Raw genomic sequence first — 18,341 nt, 5'->3', positions numbered from 1 at the left:
CATTGATAGGTTCATGGCTAAATTCTAGATTTTGAGGGAGTAAGGTCTGCCCAGTCCTATGGTCATCAATGATAAACTCATGACACAGTTGGACTATGGTGATAGACTCAGAAAATTGGCTAAGGAACAAGCAAGTTCTTCATCCATAAAATCCCTGCCAACAAGAAAAGTGTTATATGACACATTTGAGAATTTTTTTTCCTTGAGCATGAGGTAAAACATTTGTTCCTCACCAAGCTCACTTTTGTAAAGTATAGTGGGGTTAATGAAATATATAGGAGAATGGTGAATTTGAAATTACTTGATGCAGAATGGTGGGAGAAAATGACAAATTTGCTATGATAAACTTACAATAGAAGTTTACTACACAGTAAAAATGAAGGCAACCAGGTAAAATAGGTGAAAGCAGGGCAGCAGGGTCAAAGAGTATCAGGGTTAAAGAGTATCAGTTGAAAGATGAAAGTAAAGAAGACTCTAGTGTGAAACTCCACAATTGCAAGCTAGATTAAAAGGCTAACACTTCAACAACAAAGTCTAGCACAACCATCATAAAAGGGACAACATTAAACAATTCATTAGTTGTCGCTATCTTCTTGCAAGAAGATATTTGTATTTCCTAGATTAAATCTCAAGTTGTTTTGAGATATTTTGTAATAATTTTTTGTATAAATACTTCAAAATTTGAAGTATGTAGGGTGGATTCTTAAATATTTCTATAGTTTTCTTGATCAAATACTGTAATATTTTCTAGCACTCTTAGATCAGCAAGTTGGATTATTGAATATAGCAAAGGCATTTCCCTAGATTCATGTGTACTATGAGATACATACAAGCATCTTCTTTTGTGTTGTCACTTTCCTTTAATAGTTTTTCCATAATCTTAAATGTATCTGAAATCGAAATGCTTTAATATGGAATGACATCTCAGAACTTGCTTCACTGCACTCTGTTTTGACTATTAGGCATTTCGTATGACTTCTGCTAAAATTATCTAAGTTAAGGAATTCTTGATTGCTCCTTAATTCAGGTAGTTTCCCTCTGCTCTATAGTAAAGGATTCTTAACTGCCCTTTGCCCATGATCATCCTATGTTCCTCATTTTAATTCCGATTTGAGGATTCTTAAGTGCTCTCTCACCCTGGTTAAGATCATTTCACCCATTCGACCTAAAAACCTGTGTCTCACTCTGCTAGCTTGCCCATTGAACACTCCCTTTAATGATTTAATCTCAGTTCTGCTATCCTTCTTTGACTCCATAGCCTAATAGCTAGAGACATCATTCTATCCATCTACGTAGGGATTCCACCATCCAAATTCCAATACAAATCCAAAAGCCCCTGAACTTTAAGAACTAGCCTAAAATCCTAGCAAACAAAGCTAAAACATAAAAAGAGAGCCCTCTCTGAGTCATAGGTTGGCTAGAGCCTATACTTAAAAGATTGGTTTGTAGTTACCTCAGCCTTTTCCTTCTTCTGATAGCTTCTAGGGAAAATTTTGAGTGATAACTTAGTGGCCACCGTACTGGGGAGAACCCTGAGTCCTAATAAATCTTTCAGAAATTTTTAATTCTATATTTTGAGCCTCTTAAAGTAATTTATTAGAAGTTATTTCTCACAAAAATAAAAACAATCAGAAAAATTCCGAAATTATAGCTTCAAGGAGAACTCATTATACTAGTGATAATCCAGATCCAAACCCTCCCCCAGTATTTGATAATCCCAACCTGATTTCAAGAAAATCCAATACAAAAGAAAGTTCAACTGTCCACACACCCTTATTTAAAGCTAATTCATGCCCTGATGAATGGTTGTTTTTAGAAGATCTTCCCTTTGAAGAGAAATTTGATTTGTCATTATTTAAGTCAAAGTTTGAAAGTGAAATTTGTGACACTGTCCTAGATCCTGAGTTCATTGTAGACCTTGAACTCCAAAAAGCCAACAAATCAATTGATGAGTACATTCTAAATTCACCACAAACATCCCTTAGTACTACCAAGATCCCTGTGTTGGAAATAACACTGGGAGGGGGGGGTGAATCAGTATTAGTAACTCAATAATTTTTCATTTCCATAGGCAGATTTGTATACGCTACTTTAGCTAAGTGAACCAGCATGTACACGGGACTGTTATTAAGGCAACCAACGTATATGCAAAGAACTTTTGATTTACCCAATTTATCATGTATTGAACTTTAACTAGTATGTCAGATGTTAATTAGACAATGCAGTAAAAGAAGAATAAAGCATAAGCATCACACATGAACACCAAGATATAAGGTGGAAACCCAATGTGGGTAAAAACCACCAGTTATTATCGTCTCTATCTACTTTTAATAATAAGACAATTCTATTTACAATTTCATACTGGTGCAAACTTATACCAGTATGCAGGCTTCTACCTGCAGAAGGCTGCAACCTTCTCTCATTTTCCAGCTACTACTAGAAGGGAGCTACAACCCCCTAGCTCTTGTACTAGCCGATATGTTTTCTGGTAAGTAGGCGCCGACCAACAGAAGGCTATGACATTCTCTCTTCCTCTAGGGACCACATTTCATAAATTTTCAGACTAGATCCATCAACAACATCATAACTATAATTCAGTCATCAAATATATCTGCATCAACAAATCACCTTTTGAACCAACCACAACCGAATTAATCAATCACTTTGACAACCCATCAATCTGATCATTCAGAATACTGTCCCCAGAATACAGTAACCAGAAGCCAAACCAGAACCCAAAACTCTGCAATAGCGAATAGAAGCAACTAAAACATATTTTATAAGGTATACGCTACTTTCAAGTGTCGAACCTGTGTGTATACACGCTTTTCTCAAAGCTAAGCAATGTATACATGTGCAAATATTAATTCATAATTCTGCAGCTATTCTAGACTTCAGTTATAACGAGATCATATCATTTACAAAATAATATATGTGTGAGTATTCAGATCTAGAATATTCATGAGAAAAAACTCATAATGATAGTTAATTTTATGCCTTAAGATCTTGATCCATCATTAGATCTAATACCTCATCATCCGCTAAGGTTCATCCTTGGTTCAGATCTAGCAATGCACCATAACGTAATAACCTGCATACTAGCTCTCCCACTTCATCAGATATTCAATACTTGCACACATTGGCCTAATGATCTTCTCCTCCTTTTATAGTTTTAGGCGTTTCTCAATACCATGAACCAAAACTACTTAGGACCAATACCTTGGACCAAATACCTAGGGTCAATACCTCGGACCAGATAGCTTGGACCAATACCATGGATCAAAATACCATGGACCAAATACTTCGGACCAAAATCTTAGTTTTCCAGGTTATACGAGCTTTTCCTTCTGTGAAAGTGCATGTGTACGTATAAGAAACTTGTATATAATGAACCTGTGTGTATATGCAACTTGGTCAATGGTGAACCTGTGTATACCTCTCTTTCTTCATTTTGTGAACACTGATATGTAATTCTTTGTTGTTTACCTACTATACTATGATCTTTCATCTGAGTGAGATGCCATCAAGGGCAATACCTATACCATAATGCCAACACCCTGACCTTTCTGAACAATTTTCCATTAATCTTAGTTCACCATTATTCCCTTCAACTTTTGAAGTCCATTCCCCACCACCATTAATACCCTCACTTCCTTACCAACCTAGTACAACTCATTTACCACTCACCAATCCTAATTCATCCCCCACTACTGTATCATCTTCCACTATTTCAACCCCACATCTTAGCCCTTCCCAGTTTATAGCCATGGCAAATAGATATGCTCCCCTTGTCTTACCTGCTCCACTTGGTGCCATGCTAGCAGACTATCAAAGTAAAATCATCCAATTTGATGGCATAGGACACTACACTGCACAACACCATGTTAATAAGATGACAGACTACTTTGAACTTGATGAAAGTGATATTGTGGATGTTCAAATGAGATTATTTTCTCAAAATTTAGCTGGTGAGGTTAAGAAATGGTTTAGATCACTGCCTGATAATAGTATTGATAGTTCAAAAGTATTTCATCAGCAATTTTTTAATAGATGGGAAAATAAAAAGAATCCTCTACAAATCCTTTCAGAATATGAAAATATTAGGAGAGGACCCAATGAAACTGCTCAAGATTACTGCACCAGATTTAACAATATATACAATGCAATTCCAGTTAATCTTAGACCCCCTTTTAAGACAAACATGGCATTCCAACTCAGGGAAAGAAACCCCCCAACCCTAGAAGATATGAAAAGTGTAGCTGTAAGTGTAGAGGCTAATTTATTAGCTAAAAGAGCTAGAGTTAGGAATGAAAGAAGAGGAATAACTATAGATGAGCCTTCACCCTCTGAAATTAAGATAGATAGCTTAGAGAAAGGCATGGAAAAGTTAATGGATAGAATAGAGAATATAGAGAGGAAACCCCAGTGGGATAATCAATAGGCACCCCTAGTTAGGAACCCGAACTTTAGGATAAACCAAAAACAAAACCAAAACACTGGGAAAAATGGACTTGATCAAAATATTAGGCCTCCTTTCCAAGAAAATTATGCAGAAATATCCCATCCTGAAGAACAAGACACACAGATCAACCTGATGGGATTAGATGATGAAGGTGTTGTTTTTCTGACCTAAGATGATCAGGAATTGCATATGCTACAGCAATTGCAAATCCAGTCTGGAGAATCATTTTATTATAAACAAGGATATGATTCTTCCATCTTTGAAGAACATAAGAAGTATAACCTAAGGAGTAAAAAGAATTATGATATCCTTGACCAGACCAAGAAAACAGTGCGAAATCAACCCAAGAAAATCAAAGAAGCCCTGGTTTCTAAAATCCTCTAGATTCTCCCCAAACAAAAGTAGAATCCTTCTAGCCCTACCATTGAAGATATAACCCCTAATCAAACTTATGATGATCAACCCTCTACTTCAGTTCCTCCTAAAAAAGCTAGTGGACACACCTCAAAATACTAGATTAGAAAATGCACAAAAAAAGGTCCCCAATAAAAGAAAAGAAGACCATCCCACTCAAATCCCTCCTGTGAAAATTCAAAACCCTCAAATAGAGAAAGCCCCTTTGCGTTTTAATTTTGGAGAATAGGTAGCTAAGCTATATATTTCAATCCCTTTGATAGAGTTAATCAAGAATGAAACCTACAAAACACAGATAAACCAGACCCTAAATATTACTGAAAATGAGGACTCCATTAACCTGTTTGATGACAAACCAAAACTTATATTTGGACCATATGGCAATGGCAAACCACTAGAAGGAGGAATACCACCTTTCTACATTAGCCTTGACATCCATGACAAAATTCTTCATAATTCAATGTTGGATTTTGGTGCCTCCCATAACTTAATGCCCAAATCAGTAATGGAGAAAATGAACTTAGACATTACAAGGCCTTACAAGGACATATTTTCATTTGAATCAAGTCAAGTCAAGTGTTTGGGGTTGATTAAAGACCTCTATGTCACCTTAGTTCAATATCCTACCTAGAGCATCCTTATGGATATTGTAGTTGTTGACATCCCACCGAAGTATGGCATGTTGTTATCCAGATCATGGGGAGACAAAATTTATGGATATTTACAACTTGATATGTCATATGCAACAATTTCTATTCTTGGACAACCCAAGAAGCTGTATCGAGAAACTTTAATGAAATACATGGTAAGTAGCCAGGATCGGCCTCAAAACTTTCTTATCTACTCTATACATTCAGACATTGGTTATTTTATCCTGTATAATATTGATCAAATTCAAGAAACTCTTTTAGAGAGTGTTGATATAGAACCAAAAGAAATTGCAGTTTCAAAACAAGATGAAATTGTCCAAGCTTTAGAACTTTCCACTAAACAAGGTAGTCAAGAAGAGGAATAGTTTGTGGAAACAAATGATGCGAATTATGAACATGAGATATTGTGGCATCTTGAGTTTGATGGGTCAGTCAATAAGTTTGGAGCAGGAGCAGGAGTTTGGATATACAATATAGATAATGATCACTCAGAAGGCCATGCATATAGACTAAATTTTAAATGTACTAATAATATGCCTGAGTATGAAGCACTAATTTTAGGTCTTAAATTAGTTAGGAAGCTAGGAGCTATAAGATTTTCTATCATGGGAGACTTTGAACTAGTTATAAAACAAATTAGTGCTATATATATGACTAAAGACCCTAGATTAAGTTGTTACAGAGGAACCATTGTATAAATACTAAACAATTTCTTAGAAACCAAGGTTGTTGTAATTCCTAGAAAACATAATATGTAGGCTCATAGTTTAGCAATGTTTTCCAGCACCTGCAAGTTACCATTTAAACCTAACTATCAGTACACTGCTGAAGTTAGGCACAAACCTGCAATTCCAGATAATTTGAAGAACTGGAAAATATTTTTTGATGACAAGTAGATAAACAACTTTTTAATCTCAGAAGAAGAATTTGTAAATAGCAATATAGATACTGACACATCAATAGATCATAACATTAAAGATAAAATATAAATAAATGAGATAGATGTTGAAGAGATAGATAGATTTCATCCCACTAAATTTACAAAATCAAACGTAGAAAGTCTAGAGAAAGTTGAGATTGATGAAATAATTAATGAAGACACTGAAGTAATCAACCTCAAAGACAATTTCTTACCTAAGGGATTAACCCTTTTGGAAGACTTGGTTGATCCAAATGATATTCCTAGAAAGACTAAAATGGAACACTTAAAATATGATATAGAGGAGTGTAATATAGGCACTAATGAAAATCCAAAATTAATCAAACTTTCTAAATCATTACCTCCCACTGAAAGAGTAAAATACATTGAGTTACTAAAAGAATTTCAGGATGTCTTTGCTTGGAGTTATGAGGACCTCAAATCTTGTGACACCAGCATCATACAACACACAATCCATATAAAAGAAAATCAAAAACCTTCCAAACAAAAACTTAGAAGGATAAATCCTGTCCTATTACCTTGAATTGAAAAGGAAATCCAGAAAATGTATGATGCTAAGATAATTGCACCAATCAGATTTTCTGATTGGGTTTCAAACTTGGTACCAACTAGGAAGAAAACTAGTGAGATCAAACTCTGTGTGGACCTTAGGAACCTCAACAACGTATCACTTGAAGACAATTACCCTCTCCCCAAAATGGATCATATTTTGCAAAGGGTAGTTGTATCAACCAGAATCTCATTATTGGATGGGTTTTCTGGTTACAATAAAATCTTAGTTCATCTTGATGACCAAGATGAGACCGCCTTCACTACCCCTTGGGGCACATTCATGTATGTGAAAATGCCTTTTGGACTAATGAATGCATGAGCCACTTTCCAAAGGTCTATGGATATAGCCTTTGCCAAAGAAATTCATGATTTCCTTGTAATATATCTTGATGACATTACCGTGTTTTCAAAATCTGATAGTCAACATTTGGATCATCTAAGGAAGATTTTTATTAAATGTAGGAAATATGGAATTTTTTTAATCCCCAAGAAGTCTTTGTTTAGGTTAGCAGAAGGAATGTTACTAGGTCATATAATTTCAAAAGATGGTATCCAAATAGACCCTGCAAGAATAGAAGCCATCTTACAGATACAACATCCAAGGAACATTAGGGAATTACAAGCTTTCTTAGGGAAAATTAGCTTTCTTAGAAGATTTATTTCTAATCTAGCAGAATTAATTAGATCACTGAACAATATGTTGAAAAAATATTCGACCATAAAATGGAATGTTGAGGCCAAGAAATCCTTTGAAGACATTAAACTAGCCTTAACTAGAACACCAGTTTTGATCAGCCCAAAATTTGACAAAAATTTCATCTTATTTTCCTTTACTTCTGAGAATACAATTGTCGCAGTTTTACTGCAAAAAAATTACTAGGGCTATGAATAACCTATTTCTTTCTTTAGCAAAGCCCTGAGAGATGCTCTCTTAAAATATAACATAATGGAAAAACAAGCCTTTGCTTTGGTCAAAGCTATCAAGGATTTTAGGGTGTACATTTTATATTCTCATATAGTAGCCTATGTTCCTAATTCAGTAGTCAATGACATCCTAACTCAGGGTGGTCCAGATGGAAAGAAGGGAAAATGGATTGCTACTACCCTAGAATATGACATAGAAATCAAACCAAGTTAATCAAGGGCCAAGGTTTAGCCAAGCTTATGGCTTAATCAAACTATCAGGCCCTAGATATAAAATTTATTGCACAAATAGATAATGAAGAGGAGATGGCGATTCCACTAATCAGCCAAGCCTTTGTTGAATCACCATGGTATGCTGATATCATTTATGTTTTACTGAATTTACAAGCTCCTCATGAATTATCTAAGACCAAAAGTAGATTTTTAAAGATGAAATCCTTAAAATTTTGTATATTAGATAATTCTTTGTTTTGGAGAAATCATGAAGGTATTCTTCTCAACTATTTATTAAAAGTTGAATCTGACAAAGTATTACAAGAGTTTCATGCAGATGACTGTGGAGGACACTTTACTAGAAAACCAATGCAGAGAAGATTCTTAGAGCTAGTTTCTACTAGCCTACCTTGTTTTTTGATGTAAAGAAACATGTGACCTCCTATCACAAATGTCAATTTTTTTAGGGAAAGAAAAAGCTTCTACCTTTACCCCTCAAGCAAATCTCTACTGAAACACCTTTTCAACAATGGGGTTTAGACTTCATTGGTGAAATTCACCCACCTTCCTTTTCCCAACACAAATGGATCCTCACTGCCACAAACTATTTCAAAAAATGGATAGAGGCCATACCTTCAAGGCAAGCCAATTACACTGTTATCATAACCTTCCTTGAAACCAACATTCTATCAAGATTTGGATGTCCAACTAAGCTCATTACTGATAATGAAACTGCCTTTAAATCCAAAAGAATGATATATTTCTACAACAAGTATCATATAACCCTCTACCATTCCACAACCTATTATCCTCAAGGAAATGGACTGGAAGAATCCTCAAACAAAATTTTGTTGAACATCATCAAAAATTTGTTAGAGGACAATAAGAAAACATGGAACAAAAAATTAGTCAATGCCTTATGGGAAGACAGACTAACCACAAAGAAATCAATTGGTACCTCTCCCTACCAACTAGTTTATGGGATGGAAGCTATCTTTCCATCCTCCTTGGGAACACCAGTGATGAAGTTGCTTCAAGAGTTGCAAGTTGAACCAAATAGTATCTAAAGAAGAATCAACCAAACAATACATCTTCAACAAACCAAAGAGGAAGTATACATCAGATCTCAGGTTGTTCAGGAAAGGATTAAGAAGATTTTTGATAAGAGAACCAAGGCTGAATATTTTTACCTTAGTGACAAAGTCCTAAAATGGGATTCAAGGAGGGAAGATAAAGGTAAACATGGGAAATATGATTTCCTATGGAAAGGCCCATATGTCATTTATGCTTTCAGAGTTAATAATGCTTTCTTCCTAAGATAAATGGATGGTACAGAAGCAGAAGGTGGACCAGTTAATGGTCGAATGCTCAAACACTATTTTGAACCTAACTACTAATTTTTACTTTCCATTTTACATATTTCATTTTTCTTCAAAATTTTTAGTTTGGATTGGGTGGTGGCCTTTGAAGTTGAAGCCCGAAGAGAAGGCCCTAATATTTAAGGATTCACTGTCATAAGTATCAATAATGCAGATGCATAGAGGAAAATTTTGCAAGGTAACATCAACAACAATTCAAAGGATACTGATCTACAAAGTTCTTGGAATTTCACTAGGAAATGCCATTCCCAAGTGGAGCCACTGTTAGGTTCCTATACCAATAGGAGTTATAATTTTGATTGACTAAGGTTAAGCCTTGTAATATTGTACATACCTTTGCTTTTTGCAAATGTTTTCCATATTAATTTTTTTTTTAAATTTAAAGAGGGTATGTCCTAAAAGAATAATCAAAGGACAAAAAGAATGAAAATAGGTCAAAAAAAATGAAATATATGAACCCCAAAAGATAAAAGGAGACCATGAAGGTGTGCAAGCCAAAATGCCAATACTATTTACTTTTTATGCATAATAAATGATTGTGTGCAGCTTGTTACTTATGCCACAATCCATGATAGTCAAAATGTTTAAACTTGGCTATTTCATGCTTTGAATTTTATGTTTATAGGTAGTGAATAAATCTGACCAAATAGTGTAATCTTGGCAGATCATTAGATAGGTAGAGTGAATAAAAGGAGCTCATCAGTTTAATCTGAGCCCTTGGAGCATATAAGGTTAGAATAAGATAATTTATTTTGTAAAGAAAAGAAAAAGATTGATATGGGTTTGCTAGACTAAATGCACCCAAATAAAGTGAAGAAAAAATGGTAGGATGAGTAAGTGGGTAAGTAGTAAAAAGGTTGCAGAAATGTCATGTAATTGATACAAAAATTACTTATGTCATTGTTCCAAATGCATCATTTAGATGTGCATAAGTGTTAAACAAAACACGGGAAATGGTTGACAATGTGATTTATTTAACATCCCCTCATTCATTTTAAACGATATCACACTCACTAACTTCCCTTCCATAATAAAAATATTAATACCTATAGTTTTTAAGTAAAACAAGCTCAACGAATTTCTTTGACTTCTGGTGGGACCGGACCCTCGACTTGATGACTTAAAAAGGAAAGGTGTTAAATTCCATCATAATTCATTCTTCCCCCCCACAAAACCCTTTTCCTAAGGTCAAGCTCTTTTTCTTAGGAAAACCCCTTTATAAACACGTTTCATGTACAAAAACCCACCAAACACATTTATCCTAAGTACTGCGTATATGGAAAATACACAAAATTTCATACACCTAGGCACAATGCCCCTTCTGCTCATTTCACTTCATATTAATTTTTTTTATTAAATATATAAAAATCCTGATAAACCCATTATATCATATATATTTAACTCCCTTATATAAATTAACCCCACCCCTTAGTTTATCTATAAACTATATTACTACACCTTATCCCACAAAATATTTTAAAATCCGCCCTTAGTCCTTAATCCTGTGTTAAAGAGTCCCCGATGAGATTAAGATCTAAATTAATCTCATACCACCGATGATTAGACCCATGGTCCCCCGAAAAACTTTATAGGTAAATCACCACGCAACTTCACCTCCTGATCACTATACGATCTCCCTCCTCCTCATCCAATGGTTCACATCCATATTGGGCCGACCCGATGTTTGCCTCTTACTTGCCCGATAAAGCAATTTTCCCCTTGACCCCCAATGCTACATGGCAAATGCTGAATGGAATTAGGTGACCCCTCCTGAATACTGCCTGCACCACAAAAGCAGTGCGATGGACCTCCCAAACCACTTTCCACTTCCAACAGAAAACCGTCACTGTTCATAAATTGGTGAACCCACCAAAATTCACCCTTTTTCCTACAAAAGCCTGTTTACCCCTCTTTTGACTCTTTTCACGCATTTTTCCTTATAGAACTCAGAAAGTCATTGCGGCCCCTACAAACAGCCAAATTTCTCACAAATGTCCTCCATTTCTCCATAGATGCTACAGACATTACAACTCATTCATCAGTCCATAACAGTACCGTACGAACCTCTGCATCCACATTCAACCACCATTTACAATCAATTCCACCCAATTCCAGGTATTTAACTGTGGAACTCCAACTCCATTGTCAAATTCCAATGGCCCCCCCCGAAAAACTTTATGATTAAATTGCCGCATAGCTTCACCTCTCGATCACTGTACGATCTCCCTCCCCCTCGTCCAATGGTTCACATCCATATTGGGTCGACCTGACGTCCACCTTTTACCCACCCTATAAAGCGGTTTTCTCCCTGGTCCCCGATGCCACATGGAAAGCGCTGAATGGAATTGAGTGCCCCTCCTGAATACCACCCGCACCACAAAAGCAGTGTGATGGACATCCTAAACCACTTTCCACTTCCAACCAAAAATCGTCACCATTCATAAATTGGTGAACCCACCAAAATTAACCATTTTTCCTATAAAAGCTTGTTTACCCGTCTTTTCACTCTTTTCACGCATTTTGCCTTAGAGAACTCAGAAAGTCATTACGACCCGTGCAAACAGCTAAATTTCTCACCAACCACCACCATTGCTCTGCAGACATAGCAGACAGTCCAACTCATTCATCAGTCTGTACCAGTACCGTATGAACCTCTGTAGCCGCCTTCAACCATGATCGAGGTGGATATTGGTGGCCACCTGCCAAGTCCACCTGGACCCCCACCATTATCTTTCTCAGCATTTTCAATTTCCTTAATTGTAGCACAACTTACTATTTTTAGCAGTTTTTCGGGTCCTGAACTTCTGGAGCCGTTTTGAGGCCCTAAACGACTTTTTTTGGGGAATCCAGGGGCAACATGGGTCCATGGAATGGACCGATGTTTCCCGTTCCAACAATGATAGTGCTCGGATAGATCTTTCTAATGAGCTATTGTACGCGTCAAACGGAGATCATATGCCAAAGTTACGACCCCGGGAAGTTGGTGTACCAATTTACCCCCAAACGGGGCCCACAGTTTGGCGTTTCATCTCCTAGGGTTAGGTTTTGGAATGTTAAGGGTTTTCCATTGTTTCTCAACAATAAATAGGCCTTCGAGCCTCATTGTAACACAGTTCAGAGGCATGTAGCCACCACATCTCTTCTCAGAGATAAGCTACCATCGCCCTAGCTGGTTTATTTCCATTTCTGGTTGTAAGCATATTTCAGTATTTTCCATTAATGAAATGAAGTATTATTTCCGCTGCATCTTTGTGTATATGGTTATCTCTGTAATTTGTTGCGTTCCTGTTTAAATCCGGATCAATGGTATCAGAGCGGTCTGCTTTTTCTCTGTTTTTCTTTGCATGTCCCCAACAAGGTCGGGATATAAGGAGTTAGGGCTTGAACTGGTTGAACCTTTGCAAGACCAGCCTCGCAAATCCCAACGGCCTCCCATGGCGGACGAGAAGAAAGACGAGGGGGCAGGAGATCCCATCAAAATCTTGCTCGAAGAAGCCCTCGAGCGACAACGGAACGCGATGATGGACAGCTTTGCCCAGATCCTTCAGCGGCTACCCAGAAGCAACGCATCGGCTTCCGGCAGCTACTCTAGAAACGCCACACCCTTTAAGGTACAAGTTAATTTTGAAATCCCCATATTCGAGGGTCAGATAGACGCAGATGCCGTAGATAAATGGTTAAATCTGCTAGAGGGTTATTTTTCTGTTCATGAATTTTCGAGTCGGGAAAAGATTGTTTTTGCTCTTCTCAAAGCAGCCCCCCATGTCAAGGACTGGTGGGAAACCTACTGCGAGCAGAAGGATGAAAGTACTGGCTCACTATTCTCAGCCGCACCCACCTGGGATTCGTTCTAGGAGGCCATCAAGGAGCAGTACTACCCTGTCGGAAGCTATGAGGATGAATACATAAAGTGGACCACGCTGCGGCAGGGAAGGGACCAAGACGTGTCGGAGTTCACCAATCTTTTCCATACCCTTCGCACAAAGTTGGGTATCAAGGACTCAGAGCAACATTTGATACTCAAATACCGTGGCTGCCTGCACAAGTACATCCAGGAAGAAATACAATTCCTAAACATCCCCTCGCTCGGCGCAGCATACCGATATGCCGTCAAGGTCGAGCAGAAGTTTAAACAAAAGAAGCGAGACTTTGGATCTGCGAATCCGAAGCAGGGGAAAGGTGCCCCTAAACCACAGAACAAAGGACAAAGCCAAGGCGGGACAGCCCAAGACAACCAGCCGAAGCCGCAAGCAAAGAACAGCGCCGCGAAGCCGAAAAAGGACACTGGAAAATGGTGTGAGTTCCATAAGAGCTCCACTCACAACACAAGTGAGTGTTGGGCCAAGCAGTCACTGGTGGCTGAGCTAAAGGTTTCAGAATCAGATGCATGTTCCGACTCTGAGTCAGAACCCGATAAGGGGTATGAAAAGGGGAAGCAGATCATTGATGCGGATCCCAGCGCCACTGTTGCTACCGCAAAGATCCAGAAAAATGAACCCGAAGATCCAGAGGAGGAGGAGCGTCTCTTCCACTCTCAGATGTGGATAAAGGGCTCCCCGATACAGTTCATTGTTGATAGCGGGAGTCAAAAGAACCTCATTTCGGCAGAGGTCGTGAAGCGGTTGGGCTTACCGACAACAGCACATCCACAACCATACACCATTGGGTGGCTTCACCAAGGACGAGATCTTCGCGTGAGCCAGCAGTGTCGCCTTCCATACAACATCAAGCCCTTCACGGATGAGGTATTTGTGTGACATTGCTCCCCTTGAAGTTTGTGATGTATTACTAGGACAACCATACTTGTGGAAGCGACATGCTGTGTATGAATCAAGGCCCCGTGTTGTTATTATTACATTGGGAAATAAGTTGTTCAGGATACCAGAGGTAGCACCACCTGCCGCCCTCTCTTTGATTACTGCAAAACAATGCAGTAAGATCATTTCCAAAACCAGGAAATTTGTTTTCCTGATGATACGCCCTCAAGGAAAGAAGAAGACAGTGGCCGCGGCCTCCAAACGGGGTCCCTCTGCACGACAACTACAGATGGACAAGGTTTTGGAGGAGTACGAGGACATCTTCACCTCCCTGGCACGGGTTCCTCTGCACTGTCAAGTCAAGCACTCCATCGATCTGACCCCAGGTGCGCCGCTACCCAATGGACCAATTTATTGGTGCTCCGTTCTGGAGAATGATGAAATCAAGAGGTAGATTCAGAAGCTCCTGCAGAAAGGTCACATCCATCCAAGTTCATCACCCTGTGGGAGCCCGATCGTGTTGGTACAGAAGAAGGATGGGACGTGGAGACTCTGTATTGACTACCGGGCGCTGAACAAGATCATTGTCCGTAATAGGTACCCGATCCCGCGGATTGATGACCTCCTAGACCAACTAAAGGGGGCGAAATATTTCAGCAAGATCGATCTGAAGTCAGGATATCACCAAGTACCAATCGAACCCTCCGATGTGTGGAAGACTGCCTTCAAATCCAAGGAGGGCCTCTTCGAATGGTTGGTCATGCCTTTCGGATTGATGAATGCTCCTGCAACCTTTATGAGGCTAATGGATGACATCTTGCGGCCATTCACCAACTCCTTTGTAGTAGTATACTTGGATGACATTCTGATCTTCAGCCAGAGTTGGGAAGAGCACCTCCACCACATCCGACAGGTTCTCCAAACACTGCGGCAACACAAGCTATGTGCCAATTTGGAGAAATGCACTTTTGGCATGACCCAGGTTTAGTATCTGGGATACATCATTGATGAACAGGGGGTGCATGTCGATCTGGCCAAGATCCAAGTCATTCGGGATTGGCCCTCTCCAACCACTCTAACAGAGCTCCGCAGCTTTCTAGGTCTTGCCAACTTCTACCGCAGGTTTGTGTTGTGGTTTTCTCATATTTCTTGGCCCTTGAGTCAAGTCACCAAGGGCGGGGCGAAAGCAAAATTCTTTTGGTCTGAATCTCAACAAAAGGCATTCAGGGAATTGAAGGATCGCCTCTGCACAGCACCAGTGCTCGCGTACCAGATTTACAACAACCATTTTAGGTCGAGACAGATGCCTCTGACTATGCTATTGGGGCAGTCCTTACTCAACATGGACATCCAGTGGCATATCACAGTGAAACACTTTCAGACACAGTCCGGAAGTACCCCACTTATGATAAAGAGATGTATTCCATTGTACAAGCCTGTCGACAATGGAAGCATTACATTTTGGGGAAGGAAACGGTCATCCACACAGACCACCGACCTCTGCAGTTCATACAGACCCAAGGGAAATTGCAGAATGATCGCCATCAGAAGTGGTCTACATACCTGCAACAGTTTCACTTGAATATCAAGTATAAAAAGGGCAGCACCAATAATGTCGCAGATTGCCTCAGTCGGCCACTGATCATGGCACTGACCACCATGCTCAAATCTTGTGGGCACGAGACTGCTGATTGGCCACTTCTCTACAAAAGCGACCCAGAATTCGGCCACACATACCAGACACTCTTGGAAGGTCGGCATGTTGCAGATTTTCACCTCTAGGACGCCCTATTATGCCACCTCGATCACCTTTGTGTTCCTTCAAGCGAGCGTGCCAAGATGATTTGGGAAGCACACTACAGTCGGGCTGCTGGGCATTTTGGGGTCGAGAAAACAGTGGCAGTACTGCAAAATTATTTCTATTGGCCAAATCTTTGACAGGATGTTGGGAAGTACATCCGATCATGTACTGCCTGTGCCATTGCCAAACCGACCGTTAAGAAGCACGGCCTCTATACCCCGTTGCCTACCCCTAGTCGACCTTGGGAATCCATCTCCATGGATTACATGTCAGGCCTTCCTTCCACCAAGCATGGAAATGACTGTGTTTTTGTGGTCGTCGACAGGTTCTCGAAGATGGCCATTATGATGGCCTGCAAGAAGAATATCACAGCAGAAGCCACTGCTAAACTCTTCTTTGAGCGAGTGTGGGTGCACTTTGGGATCCCACATTCTATCATCTCAGATCGGGACAGTCGGTTTCTCAGCACATTTTGGTCCAGTCTCTGGTCAATGCTGGACACCAAACTCAAGAAGTCCACAGCCTTCCATCCTCAAACTGATGGCCAGACAGAGGTTGTCAACAGGATGATTGTGCACATTCTGCACATGTATAACTCAAAGCATCCACGCACATGGGACGAGAGCCTCCCCTATGTTCAGCACAGCTACAACCGAGCTCTTCACAGCTCCACTGGCCATAGCCCTTTTCAGGTGGGTTTGGGATTCCAGCCACTATGCCCCATTGATGTGGCCATGCCCCTTGCAGCTACTCACATGAATTCAGCTCATGTCCAATCCGAAACAGATAAGGCCACCAGCTTCATTGAGCGCATCCAACATATTCGCCAGCAGGTCCATGACATTCTTGAGAAATCAAATGCCAAGTACAAGCAGCGACATGATCAACACCGGGTGCCACACAAGTTTCAAGTGGGCGACAAAGTCTGGTTGCATTTGGAAAAGGAACGCCTTACTGGAGCCTATCGGAAATTGAGACCACTCCGATATAGTCCTTACACCATTACTAAGGCAATGGGAGACAATGCACTTGAGCTCAGCATTCCCCCATTCCTTGGCCTGCACCTAGTGTTCAATGTGGACCGCCTTCGGCCATACTTTCCACCATTGCTAGACACATCCGACATTGCAGAACAGCTCAAACCCATAGAATTAAATCCAGATTGCATGGAACAAGCTGCAACTGATCGGATCATGGACACACAGATCAAGAACACTCGCCAACAGAATATCCAACTGTATCGAGTTGTCAAAGCAGGCCAACTCCTTCAGCAGGGCAAGTGGCTCACCAGGGAACAAGTTTAGCAGAAGTTTCCTCATCTCATGGAGGAGCTCAACGCAATGGGGACCATTGCTTCCTAAGGGGGGAGGAATGATCCAGGTGGATATTGGTGGCCACCTGCCAAGTCCACCTAGACCCCCACCATTGTCTTTCTCAGCATTTTCAGTTTCCTTAATTGTAGCAAAACTTACTATTTTTAGCAGTTTTTCGGGTCCTGAACTTCCGGAGCCGTTTTGAGGCCCTAAACGACGTTTTTTGGGGAATCCAAGGGCAAGATTGGTCCATGTGATGGACCGATGTTGCCCGTTCCAACAATGATAGTGCTCGGATAGATCTTTCTAATGAGCTATTGTACGCGTCAAACGGAGATCATATGCCAAAGTTACGACCCCGGGAAGTTGGTGTACCAATTTACCCCCAAATGCGGCCCACAGTTTGGCGTTTCATCTCCTAGGGTTAGGTTTTGGAATGTTAAGGGTTTTCCATTGTTTCTCAACAATAAATAGGCCTTCGAGCCTCATTGTAACACAGTTCAGAGGCATGTAGCCACCACATCTCTTCTCAGAGATAAGCTACCATCGCCCTAGCTGGTTTATTTCCATTTCTGGTTGTAAGCATATTTCAATATTTTCCATTAATGAAATGAAGTATTATTTCCGCTGCATCTTTGTGTATATGGTTATCTCTGTAATTTGTTGCGTTCCTGTTTAAATCTGGATCAAACCACCATTTACAATCAATTCTGCCCAATTCCAAGTATTTAACCATGGAATTCCAGCTACATTGTCAAATTCCAAGTCAATTCACCCTCTTTGACACTGTTAATTAAGTATAAAAATATTAGATTTACTTAAATTTTAACACTGTGAGCAATAAATCGCTGCAAACCTCCATTGCCCTAAAAAATCTAAATCATCCTCCACACTCAAATCCATAGGAAATGAGTATGGCTGCCCTAACTGCTACGG

The sequence above is a fragment of the Pinus tabuliformis genome, chromosome 9 (genome assembly GCF_031772625.1).
Source record: "Pinus tabuliformis cultivar Carrire ecotype Pingquan chromosome 9, CPIR1, whole genome shotgun sequence".
Taxonomy (NCBI): Eukaryota; Viridiplantae; Streptophyta; class Pinopsida; order Pinales; family Pinaceae; genus Pinus; species Pinus tabuliformis.
The sequence above is the reverse complement of the archived record's forward strand: the minus strand, read 5'-3'. Positions refer to the sequence as shown.